Source organism: Siniperca chuatsi, linkage group LG1, assembly GCF_020085105.1.
Source record: "Siniperca chuatsi isolate FFG_IHB_CAS linkage group LG1, ASM2008510v1, whole genome shotgun sequence".
NCBI classification, from domain to species: domain Eukaryota; kingdom Metazoa; phylum Chordata; class Actinopteri; order Centrarchiformes; family Sinipercidae; genus Siniperca; species Siniperca chuatsi.
Genome location: NC_058042.1, coordinates 37,863,558 through 37,885,250, shown reverse-complemented (window position 1 = coordinate 37,885,250; position 21,693 = coordinate 37,863,558). Strand labels below are relative to the sequence as shown.

Below are 21,693 nucleotides of genomic sequence, written 5' to 3'. Positions count from 1 at the left end.
AAACAGGCCTCTGTGGTCGCTTCTGTTTTAAGGTAAGGGCTATTCCCAATTAACTGTATTATTTACTGTTAGCACTGTAGCCTATTGTATGTGATGTGTGTTGATGAGGACTGGATCCCTTGTAGGTAGCCTGGACTATTTTTGTTGGTATTTACAATGCTCATGCATGTGTGTGTTGTTATAGGCTGGTTTGTTGATATGAGACCCTCCCATTTGATGACTTAATTGTACTGAGAAATGATTGTGCTCATCCGTATGTGACTTGGAACTTTAACCGTTGTTTATAGTACATCACTCTGCAGAGTGTACTGTGCCCTGCTTTAGTTGGCCGAATTGTATCATACTTGTTTGATTTTGATACCTGTGTGGAGGTTTGATGTGGTTGATTATTATATTTCAGATGACACAAAGCAAGTAGGCCTACATGCTTGCAACTATGAATGTTTCTTTGCAACAAGAGTACTAGTCAGTTCACGAAAGAGCCCCCTCCGTAAAAACCACTGACCAAAGGTTGATGCCCAGAAACGTCCAGAACACAACAAACTAATAAGAAACTAAGGCAATACAAGCAGAGGGCAGTGTCTCTGCAGATACAGCCACTACCACACACTTCTAGTGGGTCAGAAGTGATGATTGAGAAGGAATACTTTGTATGAGTCTATACATTGTTATTTCTTTTAGGAAAATCTTACATATTCTGCCTTTAACCTCAGCTTGTTAGCATTGTCCTTGTGAGCATGATAGCATAGGGTTGGCATCAAAACACAGCTGTCCACAGTAACTCTAGTTATATTAATACTTAATACTTCAGTACTGCGTCTGCTCACTGAGACTGGAACCACTGACATGAAGCTGGAAGCTTTTGACCTACTGGTCAGCGCAATGGACAGTGAGTCAGCTGTACAGTACTGTGTGTCTGACTGCTTTGCTGTGTGCATGTTGTCTCTGTCTGGGTGTGAAAAGTGTATTCTTCATACAAAATCAGAGTTTGTGTGTTCTCACAGATTAATGCTGCAGTGTACACAGGCCCAGTACCGTACTGTGATTGGTTGTTGTGTGCACATTGTGCTTATTTCCTCAGTACAGCTCTGTGTACTCCAGTGTTTGTAAAAAAGACCTTGGAAGTCATGCTGTCATGAGCAGACCTTGAGTTGTATTGCTTTATGGTCAATAAGCGACAGCAGTCTGACATTTTGTCTGATTTGGCCCATGTAACATGTACCAACAGTTTCTGTATTTTCCACAGAACTGCCAGAGAGTGTGCCATCGCTGTAGCCAAGTGCCGTCCTGACACACCGAGAGGCCTCAACCAACTGGTAAGTCCACTGGTTTAAGATCAGTATGCTCTGTTACACATACAGTGTAGAAATCCTTTCTTTTTGCTTATATTGCTGATCTTTTTTTTAAACTAATTTTTGACCCCTGCTCCTCCCCCCAACTCCCACCACCTTACTCAATGAGATTTTCCAAATAATAATATGATAATAATATGATGTTCAACGTGTACTAGTGCAAATGAGGACTTTCACTGTTCCAGTCATGGGAGTAAAAGTTCTTTCACAGCTTTGATCACATCTGTCCATATTTGTATAGTCCTTTGTTGAGTGGTGTTGATCCTTGCTGAGGACTGTTCCAGATATAAATTATTCAGTAGACATTGTAGCCACTGTTTTGGTGATAAATCATGGGGAGGCTTCTAGCGCTGGATTATAATCTTCTTGGCTGCAGTCAAACCTGTAAGCCACTTTTTACGTATTCTTTCTGAAATGGAAACGTTAGAGTCATCATTGAGCACATGTAGAGCAGGGTCTCTTGGAAAGTGGGTGTTATATTGCAGATCTTGATGGACGACACCAATATCTTTGCATGTGATTTCTTTTGGGGCTGCTGAGAAGTTGCACCGCTTTCATCCTTTTATCCAAGGTGTTTGGGAGGTTACAAGAAAGGCTAACCCTAACCCTACTGTCATGCTTGCCATTACTAAGCAACCAAAACCGCTGCGATGACGTGAGGTATCACAACGCGAAATGTGACATTTGGTAACGTAACATCAGTGTATCATCATGCTCACCAGTTATCCCAAGTTCGGAGCTGATATATCTCTAGGCATTGTTCCTTCTGTTGGTGTCAAAATAGTAAGAACTTGACAGGTCGTACAGCTCTGGGTATCTCTGAATAAGTATAATGAGCCACTTGTCAAGCTTCCATTTGGCTGACCTTTCAACTGGATGTTGTGACGTCCTTGGACGGAAAGGGTTAAGAAAGTCCTGTGGAGCTGATTGGTTAATTCTTGTCACATGACCAGTGGTGCGCTTGCTGCATTCCAAAGAGCTGAGATTTTTCTATCTCAGTGCACCATGGAAGCCATCTATCGATCAAGCCAGATGAAACTAACCACTTAGCTAAACTTCAAGCATGCCTTAAGGACATAAAAACCTGGATGACCTGCAATTTTCTGATGTTAAACTTTGACAAAATTTGTACTTGGCCCCAAACACCTCTAAGACACATTATCTAAAGATAAAGATACTCTAGGCATTGCCCTAGCCTCCAGCACCACTGTAAGGAACCTCAGTTATCTTTGATCAGGATTTATCCTTTAACTCCCAAATGAAATAAACTTGAAATACTGCCTTCTTTCACCCATGCAACATTGCAAAAATCAGACACATTCTGTCTCAAAATAATGCAGAAAAACTAGTGCATGCATTTGTTACTTCTAGGTTGGACTATTGCAATTCCTTATTATCAGGCTGCCCGAATAAGTCCCTTAAGACTCTCCAGTTGATCCAGAATACTGCGGCATGTGTACCGACAAGAACTAGGAAAAGATGTCATATTTTTCCAATATTAGCTTCTCTGCACTGGCTCCCTGTAAAATCCAGAATAGAATTTTAAATCCTTCTCCTCACCTACAAAGCTCTTAATGGTCAGGCACCATCACATCTTAAAGATCTCATAATACCATATTACCCGACTAGAACACTGCGCTCCTAGGAAGCAGGGTTACTTGTGGTTCCTATAGTCTCCAAAAGTAGAATGGGAGCCAGAGCCTTCAGTTAACAAGCTCCTCTCCTGTGGAATCACATCCCAAATTGGGTTTGGGAGGCATAGGACTTTCCTTTTTGATAAAGCTTATAGTTAGGCCTGGCTTGGGTGAGTCCTGAACCATCCTTTAGTTATGCTGCTATAGGCCTAGACTGCCGGGAGACTTCCCATGATGCACCTCTTTCCTCTCTCCTTCTCTCGCTCTCGATCTGTATGCATTTTTATCCCATTACTGTGTGTTACTTATTCGACATCTTCTCTCTCCCGTAGTTCTGTGCTTTCTCGTTTATCTCCTCTCTGCTTCTATTGCTTTCAGCAGGTATTTCTGCCTCCGGAGCTGCAGAGACTGGATCTGTGGTTGTGGGCCACTTGCTGCCCCCGTGTTCCTGCTCGACAACTGCTAATACAGTTGTTGTTATTGGCTCTGTTACTAACGTTATTCCTATAGCTGTCATTCCTATTATTATTCATTTATTAATATTAACACTAAAATTACAATTCTACTATTTTAAAAATTCTAGGTGGTATTTGCATTGTGCCTACATTCCTCAGAAAATTTGAAGGGACTCCTACCAGTCTCTTAAAGGTGAAACATTTTGTGGAAAATAAGACAATGGCTGATTTTATTGTGATTGAAGAAGAGGAAGAGATAACAAGGCAGATTTTGGGACAGGGAAAACCCACCGGACACTTTGAGCGATGCGCAACTTGTTAGAGAGAATAGATTTGACCGTTCAAAATCTCCTGCAGCGCAAACATTAACAGCTGTTATAGGTCTTAGCAACACTGTAACGTTAACGTATGCACCATAGACTGTAACTCTGTAGCCAGCTAACATTATCCAAACGTTAACATAACTATCTCAATTTATTGAAACGCACCCGTTTTTGCGTAACCATCAGAATCAGAATCAGAAATACTTTATTGATCCTCGAGGGGATTTTTTTGTTACAGCTACTCACTATCATGTCAATGCACACTTGAGAATAGAAGGAATAGAAGTACTAAGCAAAAAAAAAAAACACTATAATACAGGTAAGATAAATTAAGTATAAAGTGGATATAAGTATAAAAGCTAAAATAAGTGTAAGTACCATATTGGATTTAGAGGTTGATACTGTTTAATCCAAAGTAATAATATAAGTAATAAGTAATAGTGTTGTGTGGAACGAACTTGGCACCCAAAAGCAGGACACACGGACAGAGCTGATCAAGGTCTGAACAGTTTTATTGTGTGGAAAGATCAGGAGATCGCGGCGTGTCTGGCGAAGTGCGTTGTAGCACGGAGAGTTCGACCGGACTGGACGGAGGCTGGAGAGTGGTGCGTTGAGCGGAGACCAGGGAAGCGGGTTCTGGACTGGCTGGCGTGGTTGAAGGCTGGGCTGATCGGGTGAAGACACGCTGAGACTGAGACTAGAGTCCGATGGCCGTGGCACAGGGAAGTGATCACCGGCAGCACAGAGGTCTACAACGCAGACAGACAATGTTACCATAAGGTAAGTACAGACAAACTTCAAAAGGTATCTTACTTGAGCCGTTATGTATAGCGCGTGCTGGAGTGCGAAGACGATCTGGCGCTGGAAGTGTGGATGAGCCCGGTAGATAACTGTGGTGGTTGATGATGATGATGATGATCAGGTGTGCCGGTAATCAATAGCAGCCGGGAGATCTGGAAACCAGCCCAGAACCCAGACACACACACACACACACACACAAACAAGACGGACAGGGGACCGCCAGGAAACACAGGGGAAGGCAGATACAGAAGAGGACAAAAGGATCAGGGGGCATAGTGGCTAACTATGACAAATAGTGCAATAATGAGTACTGTCAAGTTAAGTGTAGCAGATTAACCAGAGTATTAGACGGTGGATACTGCACAGCAGTAATATAAGTATGAATAATTATCAATAAACAGGGAATATTAAACTGAAAACAGAGTATATTGCACAGGAGTACTAAACAGAGAATATTGCACAATATTTCAAGTATTGCAGTGATGTCAATGAACCAATGTCCAGTTTAGTGACTTAGGGTCATATACACTGACACTTAGAAGGAGAAGTTAAAGAGTTTGATGGCCACAGGCAGGACTGACTTCCTGTGGCGCTCTGTGGTGCATTTTGGGGGGATTATTCTTTCGCTGAAGGTACTCCTTTGTTTGACCAGCACGTCATGGAGCGGGTGGGAGACACTGTCTAAGATGGCATGTAGTTTGGCCAGCATCCTCCTCTCTGACACCACTGACAGAGAGTCCAGCTCCACCCCCACAATATCACTGGCCTTACGGATCACTTTGTTGAGTCTGTTAGCATCTGCTACCCTCAACCTGCTGCCCCAGCATGCAACAGCATACAGGATAGCACTGGCCACCACAGACTCATAAAACATCCTCAGGATTGTCCGGCAGATGTTGAAGGACCTCAGCCTCCTCAGAAAATAGAGGCGTCTCTGGCCCTTCCTGTAAACAGCTTGAGTGTTCTATCGTAGAAAAGGTTTCAGTTGTAGTTATCTGGACACTGTTTTCAGAATCAAGACGTTTCGGCTCACTTCCGGATGGGTTTCGAGCCGAGTTGAGGGGGGAGTAGGACTCTCCCAGGAAGATGGAGGAGAGGGGAGCAGTGGACTCAGAGGAGTCTGAGGGCAGACAGTAGCTGCGTTAGAGGGGGATGAGCAGGATCCGGTGTATCTAATCTGTTAAAGAACAGATTAAATTCGTTGGCCCTGTCCAAGCTGCCTTCAGCTCCTCTGCTGCCAGTTGGTCTGAAGCCAGTGATGCTCTTCATGCCGCTCCAGACCTCTCTCATGTTGTTCTGCTGGGAGTTTCAACTCCAGCTTCCTCCTGTGCTTCTCCTTGGCCTCCATGGTAACTGCACTACACATGCTGTATTATCACAGTAACGCCTGTGAAAACCTTGGTCTAAACAACGCAAGGAGACAACCTAAGGGGGTTAACGCCCCCAAAGGAACCCCTCAGCTTACGGAAATATTTTGCACAAGGGACAAACTTAAGTTTTGAAACTAGGTAGTTTATGCAACCAGGCACTGACTCATTTCCCTGGACCTCTGTTTGTTCCACAGTAAAAACAGAAATGTAGTTATTTAGTTAACACCTCAAACCTAGAACAAGGAGAAAAAAAGTAGTTTGCCTCATTTTGTCGTTTTGTTATCATCTGTACCCCTCCAGTGTTGGTAAGTATATACAATCTAAATTATTTTAAAGTTCTCGGTTTAAGTTGTTACCGCCTTACTCTCTACCTTCACATCGTGTTCCTTTACCTACATGTATGTGTCTACTACTACTACTGTGCTGTGCTGGTACACTGTTAGTTCAAACATTATCCTGCTGACCAACCCCAGATGATCTTATCCCTGCTCTCTTCTGCCAACTGCTACAGCTGCAGTTTTCACTGGTCCTACTGGGAGTTGTGGTCCTGATCCACTACTCTCTGTCTGTCCCTGTAGTGACTCTGCTGCTGCCACCTGCAGAATAGGTCTGGGTATTTCAACTTCTCTGAGCTTCTCAGCCACACCTTCATGTTCTTTACCTTTGATGTTCATGTAAAGCGAGACAGGAACAGTCCACTGCTGCCTGGGTCTGAACAAATTTGAGACAAGAAATAAGCAATCCAGTTGCTGAATCTTCACTCATATTACATCTACAAGTTTGTTCCGACTTTCGTAAGGCAAGGGCACTACTGCATTTTTGGTATCCACTCCTTTTCTAGCCTGTTAGCTTACTATTGTAATTTCCATTCCCCATAGAGGTTAGCGAACATTAGCTTGTAGTTCAAAGTCTGCAGAGATACCCTAAACCACAGTCATGCCCTGACATTTTTTGACAACAGCTAGCGTTAACTTAGCTGGCCCATCTGCCTGCGGAGAGAAAGCAGCTGCGCACACGCACCTTGGATTGGGGTGTGGGTTTCCAGGTTACGGTGACAGATGGGTTGAAATTGTATGTATTGTGTGGATTGTGTGTGTAGATGTGTTTCATAGACAATCTGGCAACAAACATCCAAAACTTGGATCTGTGTTTTCACAATAAAGTTTGAGGACCAGGCAAATTACGGGAGTTTCCCAGCAGAAATAACAAAACAAGAGGGCGCTGGGATATGGCCTTGAAATACAAGAGAAATTCGTGAAAAACAGGACCGTTGGTAGGTATGCACCAGGCTCTTAAGGTGCTTGACAGGAAGCCAAACACCCATCACCATTGTTACTGCCTAAGAAATAATAATTTACTGAGCTGGGACAATCTTACCAAATTTACAGATGCTTGTCTTGTCATTAAGATTCTGCATGGCTTAGCTCCTGCCCCCCTTAGTGCTTTTATAAAACAGAAAACAACTGATGATAGACACGTTAGGTCTGTGGCATGAGGGGACTGTATAATACCTATGAGGACTGCCTTTGGAGAGTCAGCTGTTTCAATGAGAGCAGCTCACACATGGAACAGTCTGCCAACACTTACCAGAGACTGTGACATTGTTAATTTAAAATTAATTTTAAATCATGGTTAAAAGATAATCAAGTGCGTGACCATATCATAAAACCTGAAGCATGCTTTGTCTGTATTGTTATCCTTGTTCTAAAGCGTCTTATGTTTTCTTATGAAGTGTGCTCTTCCATATGTATAGTATTGCTGTTCCTGTTTTAATGTATTTTTTGTGTCTTTTGTAGCTGTCATTACACCTGCACGGGACTGCAGTTGAAAATTAGTCAAGATGGCTAAACTGGCACTAAACAGAAAAGTCTATTAATGTGCACAGTACCTGTAACTTTAAACTGTATAAACAATAAAAATATTTATTTATTTATATAGCACCAATTCATAACAGAAGTTATCTCATTGCACTTTTCCTATAGAGAAGGTCTAGACCATACTCTTTATAATATTATTTACAGAGACCCAACAATTTCCACCATGAGCAAGCACTTGGCGACAGTGGCAAGGAAAAACTTCCTTTAAGAGGCAGAAACCTTGGGCAGAAGCACAATGCAAATTCCACCTAGAATTTTAAAATAGTAATAATGCAATGGTAGTGGTAATATTAATAAAGTAATAATAATAGGAATGATAGTCATAGGAATATTAACAATAATAGTAGCAAAGCCACTAACAACAACAACAACTGTAGTGGCAGTTGTCGAGCAGGAACACGGTGGCAGCAAGTGGCCCACAACCACAGATCCAGTCTCTGCAGCTCCAGAGGTAGAAATACCTGTTGAAAGCGATAGAAGGAAAGAGGAGAGAAACAAAAAAGCACAAAACTAGGGAGAGAATATGTTGAGATAGTAACAACAGTAATGGGTCTCTGTAAATAATATTATAAAGAGTATGGTCTTGACACGTGCATTGAGATAATGCTGTTATGAATTGGCACTATATAAATTAAATTGAATTGGTAGCCAGTGTAATCTAATCCTGTAAAGAGGTTATCCTGCAGGGCTTTTAGAAGATGAGCTAAGTCCTTGTAGCCCCAGTAACTGCTCCACACATTTTATAACACATTAAAAAGCTGACAGCTTCACCTCTGACCCTGGCTTCAGCTGTCTGACTTCCTGTCTGTCTGGCATGACATGGCTGACTGGAGGTCTGGCTGTTGGTGGCCGACTGGAGGTCTGACTGGGCGTCGGCAGGGGCGGCTGTTGGGATTTACAATGGTTGAAGGGGGGCACCCACTTGTGTAGGTGCAATCAATTAATTAATCAGAATTATCAAAGATAATCATAAATAACTTCAATGAATAAAGTCCTTGGGGGCACCAAAATGATTTATTTATTTATGATGCCATTTAATTGATTGAGTCTCATAACGTACACTAAACTATCAATTTGGAGCTCAGATTAATAATTAAATTAATAACTATAACCAGAAATACCAACAATAGCAAGTAGGTTGAAGGATTTGGAGTTCAATATAGAAGAGGTTGGCAAATTACTCACTATTATGCAACTTTAAATAACCCAGCATAATTATACACAAGCATTTATTTAAAAGATATACAAAGCAAAAACACACAATACATAAACTAAACTAACATTATAAACATAACCTAACATCAACTTAGCATGTGGCTACCAAATTAACCTAACAGAAATATGTCAAAACCTCAGAAAAACACATAAGTATGTTACATTACCTGTCCGTGGGATGGAAAGAGAGGTGGCTTTGGTGCTGCTGTTAGCTGGTGGTCAGTCTGTTGTAGACGAGCCAAGCTGGGAAGAATTGTGTTTCAGTTGTGGAAGCATCTTTTGAGTGCAGTGTCTGCTTGTAGAGATCAGAGGAAGCCGGTCGCTCCGCCTGTGGTTGTCCTTACAGAGTTAACAGCTCGGCATTAACTTGCTTCGTGCTCCTGTTGCATGTGAAGTTAGCTGGTAGGCTTTGTGTGTGGCAGCCGTTTGTGCTAAACTTTGTTGCAGAGATTTAACAGGCTGTCGCAGCTCTTTGGTAGATCAGGAGACTTCGGTTCTGCTGCGTGTTTCTCTGAGCAGATTACACAGTGAAGCCAGGAGGAGAGAGTTCAGGTGGGCATCTGCTGGTGAGCATGCGACACTGAGAGGGAGACAGTCACGGCTGTCCGCTGCAGTGAAGGATTCCAGGAGAAAGAGACAGAACCAATGATCGCTGACATCCGGGTCACAGGTCAGACTGGCCAATGCTGCGTTCAGTGGCTCTCAGTATTATGGGACAAAAGAGAATACAGTCTCCTAACAAAAAGTTCAGTTAACAATCACTCAAATAAATGAAACATGGCCAACTAGAAGTCTGACTGGAGGTCTGGCTGACCATCTGCAAGGACGGCTGACCGGGGTTCAGGCTGGACATGGCGAGGATGGGCAATTGAGTCTCTGTGGCACTTGGCAGCTGAGACTCTATGGAGCTGAACTACTGAGAGAGCCATTGGGGTCAGGAGCCATGGGGGCTACACAATCTTTTGGGGACTCTATGGTACCCCCTGAAAATAGCAAGGAGAGTTGGTCCAAAAGATGACTGCTGGACATCAGGGCAGCTCCTCAACTTGTCCATTGAATGCTCAGAATTCCAGGGATACAGAATCAGGACAGGCAGGCAGTGGGCTAGCCGGCTCAGAACAGGCAAGCCGTAGTCTCCAAACCTGAGGCTAACTGACCGGAGTACAGGCTGGTTGCTAGCAGACTGAGGTGAAGGCTGGAGGCTAGCAGGCTGGGGTGCAGGAGTGTTAATAAAGTCCTCTGCCTACTCAGGTAGCAATTTCTCCAACCAAGACTTTGAGGACACTGCTCAGCGTGCCAATGACAGTGCTGATTTTGTAGACACAGGAGGGTATAAGTCACCTTATGTAGTTCCTCCAAAAATTATCCATCTGCTGGGTCCATCATTGCCCAGAGCGTTCAGTCACAGCTGGTCTGAGTGGAGCAACAGGGATAGGACCCAAATGCAAACAACTAGGCAGAGTGGTACAGTTCAGGGTTTTATTGACCAAAATGGAGGTACATAAGATTACGGAATAGTGAGGCAGGCAAGGGTCAAAATCAGAAAGGCAGTCCAAACAGAAACAAATCCAGAGGGACAGGCAGGAAATCCAAAAAGATCAGGCAGAGGTTCAAAACCAGCAGGTAACAAGTAAGTTTCAGGGATCAAGATACAGGGTTTAGGGCTCAGGATTCAGGGTTCAGGTTCTAGATAACTAGACAGCAAAGGTGATGAGGTAGGTGGGGAACTGCAGAGGCAACTGCAGAGCAGGTGAGGGAAGTGGGAACAGGTGTGTAGATGAATGGGGCAGTTAGGTGATGGGGAAGGGAGGGAAAGTTTGATCATGAAATGAATGCCTATATGTAAAAATAACAACTGAAACAAGGGTGTAGTGAAGTAGGAGGGCTTAAGAGCTGATACAGTGCTGGATTTTGTTCTAGTGACCAACAGCAGCACCTAACCTCCAAAATGTCTCCCAGCTCACTGTTGACCTTTTCAAACTCATCAGATTCATATTTTGAGAAGACACGCATATTGAAGTGCATACCTGACCATTATTATTCATGAACTAATTTTTATTTTCTAGCTAACCAGAAACCTGCACTTTGAATCAGAATTTTCAGGACCACAGGACCTACAGATAGGCAGGTATACAGGTAACAGGCAGGCAGGTCCAGGTTGAGGTGACAGAAGCTCAAAAAGCAAAAACACCAGGCAAAACAGCAACATATGAACAAGGATAAACTACCAAAGGAACAAAGGAAGTGGGCAGGCATATGTAGAGAGTGGCTGATGAGGGAAGTGAGAACAGGAGAGTAGATGGGTGGAGCAGTCAGGTGATGGGCAAAGGAGGGAAAGTCCGAGGGCATCTGGTGGATGGATGGAAAATGGCAATGAAGGGGCCTGGGGAATTAGAAATGTGGCCGGAGAGGAGGGACAGAGAGACAGACTGTGACAACATGGTGCTATTAAGGGAAATATCTGCTGAACATGTCTGAGTACAATAGCTTCAGAAAAGTGGTACAACAGTGTCCTTCAGTGCACAATTATAACTTGCTTGCCACCAACAGGAAACGATGAATATTTTCTGGCTCTTAAAAGCATTGGATGTTATGTTTCGATTAAGGCAATGTAATGTGTCCTTGTTTAGAGGTGACATTGGTACTCAGTCCATTTGTGTCTTCATCACTCCCACCTCACTGCCTCCTTGACTCTTTATTAGTGAGGGTCAGACAATTAGCCTCTCCTTGTGAAGGGAAGCAGAGAAGGTTCTCTATAGAAGCTCCTCATCAGTCCTTCATCATATCCTTAGCACCTGAGCAAAGAGATCAGAGAACAATAAAAAGTCTGGGCTCGATTAAAAATCTACTCTTAGACATGTCACATGTACAGAGTGCCTGAACTCATCTGAGACAACAGACACATATGAGACAGATGCCACCGTTTGAAAGGTAATGATGAGACATGCAAAGAGATACAATGTCTTGCTTGTTTTATCTCTTAATTTGATCTGCTGTCACTTCAGGGCATAATTATCATAGAGAGGCTCGACAAGTGCTCTTTCCTGCAAAAGAAATTCCTCAAGGACAATGAAGAACATTTCATTTACTGTAGTCTGACAATAAAACCCATAAACCTTAAAGGCCCCACCAGTAATTTAGACCCCATTTACAATGAGTCACTATGCATCTTGGGTGGATTAGAGTGCAATCTGAGCTCAGTGTAAATGAAACATTCAAGAAGCATTCAAAATCAAATCTGATGGTTCAAATCACCTCTGGAGGAGGTTTGAGACTCATTCTAGCCAGATGCTGAAAAGGTGTAAATGCATCTGTCTCTCCAAGACACATACGTAATCTTTCCTCCTTCCATAGTGTAATTGTGTCAGTCAGCAGTGAGTGGAAATATCCACTCAACTTGAAAATGCTTATTTTGTTGCTGTTGCTGTCTTTCAAAACATCTCGCCAAAGGACTGCAGGCTAACACTGGCACATTTACAGAAATGTTGATTAATGTGTGTTGTCCTTATAAATAAATAAATTAAATTAAATTAAATTAAATCAGATTTGTGATATGACCAACAAAGACTCATATGTGACTGAGTGTAAATGAAATAACAAGTGGAAATGAGGCCTTAGGAGGTTTATTTTATATAAGATTACTTTTTAAGGATATTTTGCCTTTATTAGATAGGGACACCTGAAAAGAGTAAGGGAAAGTAGTGGGGGTGGGGATGATATGCAGCAAAGACCCCGGGTTTGAATCGAACCCAGGACACTGCAGTAAGGACTCAGCCTTAGTATATAGTGCCCACGCTCTACCCGGTGAGCTACCGGGACACCCTATAAGAGATGTAAATGTTGTCGACTGTTGTCAGTCATCATGGTCTGTATTTTTAACAGGTCATTGTCTAGAATTGTATACAGTGCTAAAAAATAGACATCCAGACAATCCATCCATTAATCTATCCCAGCATGGATTCGGCAAGAGGCAGAGGATGCATTGGATAGGATGACTCAGTAGCAAATAGTAGACAGTAGACAGTAAAAGTTCTCTTGCTCTTTAATTACAATTATTATATAATTAGTGGACCTTCCCACCAGATCTATTTCTCTGTGTTGACACGTGAAGGGAACATGAAGTGTCACAGTGATCCAATAGCAGAGTCATATGTCTTGTTTTATGAACTATTTTCATAGTTTTGGGTTTTTGTCCTGTTTGTCCTCTTCCTTTATTAAATGTTTGAAACTGCACATAATCTGCCTGTTCGTCTGTGTTTGGGTCCTACCCCTATCTACTTGGTTCCCCGGCTTGACACCAAAACAGAACAATTTTAGGAATCATCTGAAGATTAGCTTCATAATAATTAAACAGCTGAACAGCTGTTTTTGAAATGTTTACATGCTTTTATTCTGTCCTGCTAACAGTCTGCAGAGTTAGACAGTTGGTCAATACTCTGGTCCAGAACAGGATATCTTGGATCGTGATCATGTAGTGCCACCACTGGGCATGGAACTCCCACTTAATATGAAATATCAAAAACTAGAGGGCAATTTGAATATAAATTGACCAAACAGATGTTCCAGAGGTTTGACTGCTTTTGATTTTAGTGACCCCATATTCCTTTCTCTGCACAAACTTCACATTTTTAGCCTCTGTCAGCAGGACGATATCATTTGTCTGAGCTTTCAAAACTGTTAACACTATGGTTTGGTTGGATTTAGGCACAAAAACCACTTAGGTTTAGGGAAATATCATTGTTAGGTTACAATAAGTACTTTGTTAAGGTTAAGGGACCTTTGTCGTCACAATTACAGTAATTGTCATGGTACAGCTGAACCACTCCTCATGTCTCTGTCTCCGTTTGTCCCCTGTTGGTTCTCCTCCTGTGTTTGTCTGTGTATGTGCTGGCGGGGAGGGACGTGGCCTTCGGTGAACCATCCACCAATCAAGACCATGCAGTGTATCTAGCCGATTATGGCAACTGGAGGTCACTAAACTTATTGCTGAGTCAGTGTGTACATATGCAAAGACAATGTCGGATTTCCATAGGTTTCTCTGGGCCCCTGCCAAACCTGACCTGTGATGACATGTTAGCCGCATGTCTTCATTCCGCTGCTGGCTGGTGATGTCCAACAAATGATGTGGGCGGACTTTCTGGTTTGATTAAGAGAGACGGCATTCATCCCACTTTGGATGGAGCAGAAATCTGGCCGAGTTTATTAGTGGACCTAAACCATGGCAACTTAGAAGAGAAGTTATACATTAAAAAAGTCAACAAAATTACCACCACTGTCACCTGTTTTATGCTCACATTCTTAAATGCACCAGCTGAGGAGGTGGAGTTACAGCCATCTTTGACCCAAGCCTATTAATTCAATTATATTTATATAGCACCAGTTCATAACAGTTCTGCGCAGTATCTTTGCTGTTCCTAGTACTGCACTCTTCTGGACCGAGATGTCTGGTGTTCTTCCAGGGATCTGCTGTAGCCACTCCTCCAGTTTGGGGGTCACTGCCCCGAGTGCGCCGATGACCAAGGGCACCACTGTTGCCTTCACCTTCCAGGCCTTCTCCAGCTCTTCTCTGAGCCCTTGGAATTTCTCTAGTTTCTCATGTTCCTTTTTCCTGATGTTGCCATCACTTGGTATTGCCACGTCAACCACAATGGCTTTCCTCTGCTGTTTGTCCACCACCACGATGTCAGGCTGGTTCGCCATTACCATTCTGTCAGTCTGAATCTGGAAGTCCCACAGGATCTTGGCTCGGTCATTCTCTACCACCTTTGGAGGTGTTTCCCACTTTGACCTCTGGGTTTCCAGTCCATACTCCGTGCAGATGTTCCTGTACACTCTGCCAGCCACTTGGTTATGGCGCTCCATGTATGCTTTCCCTGCCAGCATCTTACACCCTGCAGTTATGTGCTGGATTGTCTCAGGGGCCTCTTTGCACAGCCTACACCTTGGGTCTTGTCTGGTGTGGTAGATCTGGGCCTCTATTGCTCGGGTTCTCAGGGCCTTCTCCTGTGCAGCCATGAGTGCCTCTGTTCTGTCCTTCAGTCCTACCACTGTGTCTGGTTCTGCCCAAGGTTTTTGCTTGTTAAAGGGAAGTTCCTTCTTGCCACTGTTGCCAAGTGCTTGCTCATGGTGGGATTTGTTGGGTCTCTGTAAACAATATTATAAAGAGTACAGTCTAGACCTGCTCTATAGGAAATGAGAAAACTTCTGTTATGAATTGGCGCTATATAAATAAATTTAATATGTTCATGCCAGTATATTGAATTCAATTAAATTCAGTTTTATTTATAGAGCGCCAATTCATAAACAGAAATTATCTCATTGCACTTTTTCTATAGAGCAGGTCAGCCTAGTTGGAATGGGGTCTAAGAAACAGGTTGATGGCTTTGAGGAATTAATCATTGTAGTTAGTTGAAGAAGGTTGATCAATGTTTGGTTTAATTTGCAGGTGTGGGGGTTATACCATGGAGCTAACCTTTGTTTTATTATCTTCTTCTTTTTTTAGAGGGGTGACAGAATCGAGTGTCATTCACAGTGAGCCTGCAGCACTATCAACTAGATGGTCAATTTGGGAGGGGCTAAAATTAGCTTAGGAATCTTCTGTTATATTGAGACATAGCATTGAATTAAATGCAGATGGGATTGCTTCCTTAAATTTAGCTACAGCACTATTACATAATCATCTAAACCTAACACGGCAGCGGCGTGGCATGGCCGCCCACGATTGTTTCCAAGGTTTCTGCATCATAAAGGAAGTTTTTCCTTGCCACTGTTGCCAAATGCTTGCCCATGGTAGGATTTGTTGGGTCTCTGTAATTAATATTATAAAGAGGACGGTCTAGACCTTCTCTATAGGAAAAGTGCAATGAGATAACTTCTGTTATGAATTGGCGCTATATAAATAAAATTGAATTGAATCTAGAGTAGGAGTTTTGCCTAATGGCGTGTAGTCCAGCAATAGGAGTTCAAAAGTTATTAAATAATAGTCCGATAAAGAAGGATTCTGTGGAAAGACTATTAAATGTTCAATTTCAATGCCATATTCATACCCTCGACAATAAGGTCGAGAGTGTGGTTAAAACAGTGAGTGACTTCATGTACACTCTGACAAAAGCTAATCGAATCTAATAATGAGATAAACACAGTACTAAGGCTATCATTTTTAACATCCACATGAATATTGAACTCACTTACAATAATTACTTTATCTGTTTTAAGGACTAAACTTGATAAAATTCAGCTAAAAATTCAGAATAAGGACCAGGAGCGCGGTACACTATAACAAATAGAATTGGCTGTCATGTTTTCCAGGTCAGGTGTGAGTATTGGGTGGGTAACTGATCTGGAAGCACAGAGAAGCGTGTAGGACTGCAATTCTGCTTCCTGGTCTCAACTCAACCTAGGCTTCTGTAAATCAGCACTATATTGGAAAGTAATGGAGAATTGCTTTATTTCTTCAGTGGTGGAAAAAGTACTCAGATCCTTTAAGTATTTCTCATATTCTTTAATGTGTGGGTCTGATGTCCAACAAAAGACTTCCACCATCTATTTTCAGAAAGTCTGTCTGTAAAAAACAACAAACATCATTTACAGTTTGAAATTAAATATTTTAAATTAAATATATAACATTAAAAACATATATTAAATATATTAACTCATACACTACATATATTTAGCTTGGACAGCCGCCAGTGGTCTGCCGCCAGTTAACATGCTACCAGATTAGCCTGCTGCTAACTCTACCTACCTCTTTTGCTCAAGTAACCCTCACCTTGCAGGTACTGCTCCCTCCAGAGTCTCCCACTCTTTGACGGTCGGTTGGGTAAACAGTTGACCAATCAGAGCTTTATAGGCGGGATTAAGAATGGGGCTGTGTTCATCCTACTTAGCTACAGTAACTAGCAACCTAGCTACAGACATGAAAAAAGCAACTGAAAAATGGTCACAAAAAGGAAACAAGGTGGATAATATGGCTATATAGAATGTTGTTAGTCAATTTACAGAAATAACAAATTAAATTGGCACATTTTGTCCACTGTCAAGAAAAGCGTAAAGTTAACTGCTCCTAGCGGATTCCAACTTCTGTGGCGACTGAAAGTGATAACAGACACGTCACTCTTAACATAACAAAATAGCCGCTCCTCCCCATACAGACATCAGACAACATACATGATGTCAGGCTGAATGAAGGAAGCAAAAAAAAAAAAAAGTTAATCTGGTCTGATTAAGTATGCGTTGTAGCATAATGGTAGAAGAATAGAAAAGACTATCATCATCATATCCAATATTATAAATAATTATGATAGTGAAATAAATTGAATAATTGGATATTATCAACAAATACTAAATGAAATAATGTAGTGTGATGCTGATACCTTACACTCCTTCAGTTCTCTCTTCTTAATGTTTTTATTCAGCTAATAAATAATATAATAATCAGCTTGTTCATCCTATTTATATCTTTTCTTTACATTGTCACATTGCAGTGCTGTTGCTCCTTCCTCCGCCTTCCTCCAACAGAGTAACACCACACCAGCTGGCCTGCAGCCTCCTCATCTGTCAGCAAGTGAGCAGGTTTCCATTCAAAGCCTTTTGTCTGCATGGGAACTGCCCAGTCTTGCTGCTGTCACATCTCAGCCTCACTGTCTCTGTGTGACATGCAAATGATTTGTAGTAAATGAGTTACTGTATTCCTTGTGCCTGATAATTCAACATTTCCTTATAAAATCAAACTTAACCAGACAAGCTGAATTGGACATTTTTGTGATAGTTTGGATGAATAATGTTGAATCAATATTTAGACATGAGATGGATACATACAGTCGAGCTGAGATGCAAGAGAGGTTAATGGGATTTGAAACTATTGCAATTGCTCAGTGCCTGGAGGAATGATTTTAATTTGGTGTGGCGACATGATTCACTCAGGAACCAATTTTCTTTCTAAAACAAATGTGTTTCCATCAGCAGGGTTCATCGTGACAGCACATAACCTCTTCATCTGAAGTTGACAGGGTTTGTGTTGTATTTATGATCCTCAAAAGAAGGCAACTTTAAGTCTAAAAAACTTCTACTTCATACTAAAATGCAGTATTACTGAAATAGTAGTGTTAACTCCAAACAACTGATGTACATAGGGGTGGAATCAAATTCAAATGGAAATGGAACATATCAATACACCAGTTTCCCAACAAACTCTCTTGTGAGGGGAATGCATGTCCCCCCTCACTTTTCATAATCCTATTTTTGTTTTATTTGGAGCTATTTAGCAGAGTTTCAGGAGCAGGACTGCACCTCAATCACACCACTTCCGCCATTCCCACAAATATCTAAACCATCTCCTCTTCTTTCACTCTCGTATTCTGCGCTACAACCGAGATCATGTAAAATCACAAGCTAACGTTACTACTCCACCCTATGAGCAACTTCATTCATCCACTCACCACATCTTGAATATGGACTTTGTGTCACCATCCCCATTGGACGATGAATCATTCAGACGAAATCAGGATGACCATGTTCAAAGTTTCCATCAACCCTTGCTAGCAGACTTCTCCGCCACCTCAGTGTCTGAGACCCTTCTTTCTGTAATCCAAAAGCCGGCTACGAAGCAACGAAGTCCAGCAAGCCTCTACACATTCTCCTCCTTGCCCACCTCCCTCAGCAGAAAAGGCAAATCAAGGACAGTCCATCGCCGACTCCATCGGCTCTGAGGACAACTCTTTTTTTTCTTTTCTTTGTAGTTTATAGGATATTAATGCCTTACAAAAACCATGACATTGTGAACTGCAATGATGGTTCAGTTGTTCACTAAGAAAAAAAAAAAAATATTTAATTATTTTTGTTACATCAGCAAATATATTGAGATTTTGTTATGACACTGAAATCGTATTCTGAAAAATTTCTTTAGGAGTTAATCATATTGTAAGTGTCGACAGTCACACCTCACAAACGTAGTCACACTCACCTAGTGTTATAGCTCGCACGTAGGTCATGCTGTAGTTGCCAGTACTTCCTCATAGAACGTATCATTCAGTGTCATTCTCCAAGGGTGAGCCTTATCTCACTTACTAGCAATTGCTTTCCATCGTCTGTGAATAAACTAATCGTTCCATCTCCCTGGATATTCCAAGCCGTGCCGAACACCGTGTTTGGTTCAAACTTCTCGCCAAATGGAACAGGATAACCTTCATCTATGATGTACAACTGACTCACCCACATGACATCCATCTGTACACTGACCCTGCTCCTTCTGTCGGGTTTGGGTGTTTCTACAATAGAAAATGGTTTGAAGTAGAATGTCCCCGGAGCTCGCAAGTGAATGCCAGGTCGTTTCCTCTGCTCTCTTTGAAATCTACCCCATTATAGCCGCAGCTATTCTGTGGGGCCATGAATGGTCCTGCAAAGCCCATTCTCATATACTTTGACAACCTCGCAGATGTAGACCTAATCGACAAAGTTAGCTCCAATGCCCCATCTATCATGCCGCCCATGCATGCCTAACATGGCACTCCATTAGCACACCTATATTTTCTCCACGCATCTCATGTTCCGGATTCCAATGCCATCACTGACTCTTTCCTGTTTCCCATTTCAGAAGTTCAGTGTCTGGGCCCCTGAGGGGGATATCTTCAAGAGTATATCACCCTCAACCGTCTCGTCTTACATGGAAGCTTGGAAGACTTTCTGCTACCTTCACTATAAAAGGAGGAGAGAGGAGAGACTAAAAAGGAGGAGAGACTAAGAACATCTTCGCCTCCTTTTTCTCTCTAACAAACACATGCAAACAAACACACTGTTTCTTCTCTCATCCCCTGATCTGGTTGAATAACTGTGCTATTTTTATATCTCAATTAATGATTGTATGGCCATAGTGATGTTTGAGTGTGTGATATTTTGTGTGTAAAACTTAAATGAAAAGTTTCAAACAAAGGAATTTTTGGTGCGAAAGCCTTCCCCCATACCCAAAACTCCTCCTCCTTTGCAAGCAGACAAAACCAGTTTCACCAACATATCATCTGGCCCTCATCTTTGAGCTCAATGTTTGCTTTTTTTACCTTTAATTTTCTCAATATGTTTTCTTTTCCTCGCCTAAAGTCCATTCACAATCTAACCTTTTTCCAAGCGAGTTTTTTTAATGCCTCAGTATTAAACTGAAGAGTTATGTCTTTTGACATATATTTTTGTAACATTAACACTAAACCTCACAATTTTTATAACTTTAATTACTATATTTAAGTTACTGAAACCTAGTTGAGGAAGCTAGTGTAGCCAGAGATATTTAATTCAACAAGTCACAGCATCACAGACTCGACAGAAGCTGCCCTGAGCTGCTGGATACCAGCCATCTTTAAAAGCAGAGCCCTTCTGAAAGAAGCCTGGACAACATCTGTGTTCTAACAGAACAAAGGTTAGAACCGAAGAAACTTTGAATCCTGCATATCCCAGGGAACTGTGCCAGCAGCGACTTGGCCTGGACCTTTGCTGTCTGCCCTGAAACAAGACCACCAGACCGGCCAGGAGACCTCATCAGCTTAGTGACCATCTGCTTCATGGAGTCACCTGAAAGTGGCCAGCAGGGCTACTAAATCCAAACGACATGCAGAAACGCCGACACCTTCCTCTGCACAGTGGATTCAATCCTACACATTACGTCAGAAAGCCAGCAGCCAGCTTCACATGCCAGCACTTCAAAACAGTAGGCTAAACAACAGTTTTGCTGTGATAAAAAGTTGATGTGTGATGTGAATAAAATATATTAATTCCTACTTAGAGAAGTTAATTGCCCTAGCGTTATGTTAGTGCCTTGCAGTCATTTTAATAATGAAATCACATACCTCACCTCACTATTGCCAATAACTTAAGGTTCCCCTCATCATTCCATATCTGTACTGATCTTTTATTTGTTTATTTTATTTGTCATATACCTTATTAATCCTTCAATTATTGAGTTACAAGGCATTTAGCTATAAATAAATGTCCTCATTTAATCAGTAAGCAGTTGTCTGTGTGTTTTCTTTGAAGCAGAAGACAAGGTCAATCTTTCGAAAAGAATTCAATCCTTCTTAAGAGACTGATCAATTTAAGATAGAGTTTTAATTAATTAGGTCTTGTTTCCCAGTTTACCAGGTGGTGCCCCCAATGAGAGTATTAAGGTGTAATTATTTGATTAAAATCCAAAGCTCTTGTGCTAGCGGTGTAAACACCGACACTTACTTGGGGCTCTGAGCTCCCAGTCCGGGCAGTCAGCTAAGCTAAAAGGACCACTAGCTGCACGGCTAACTGAGCTAACCAGCTAATGGCAGCTATAATAGCAGCAGTTAGCAGGTACTTTAAAGCTATCTGTCCATAGGGAAACTCCGTTAATCACAGAGAGTTGCAGAGCAGCTGGAGGACATCAGAGGGAAAACCAGAAAATATTTTCTCCAGAAAATATGATCCAGTCTCACCAAAATCAGTGAATAAAGTCATACAAGTTGTGTATTTTTGTACAGTTATTAGTGAGGCCTGGTCCCCAGAAACTCTCCACTCCAGTGGTGTCTATCGTTTTTCCAACCTAATTCTTGTCTCATTTGTGGTCTGATGAACAGTAAATTGATAAAATTCAGTGCCCCATATTGTTATTTTCCAAGCTAAGTTACTGTAGTTGTCATAGCCGTCAAGCACACCAGC

General features: G+C 42.0%; 1 long non-coding RNA gene across 3 annotated transcripts; it reads left to right on the top strand.

Moving 5' to 3' along the window:
• Positions 1–4,099: 4,099 nt before the first annotated feature.
• LOC122879465 lies at positions 4,100–21,015 on the top strand. 3 transcript variants are annotated; one of them, XR_006378713.1, is made up of 3 exons: positions 4,102–4,544; positions 17,511–17,590; positions 19,619–21,015. It is a non-coding gene; the product is annotated as an uncharacterized LOC122879465 (long non-coding RNA). The 3 variants fall into 3 exon arrangements; XR_006378714.1 differs by lacking the exon at positions 17,511–17,590 and having other exon boundaries at positions 4,100–4,544; XR_006378712.1 differs by having other exon boundaries at positions 4,100–4,544; positions 17,511–20,611.
• The last annotated feature ends 678 nt before the right edge of the window (positions 21,016–21,693 follow it).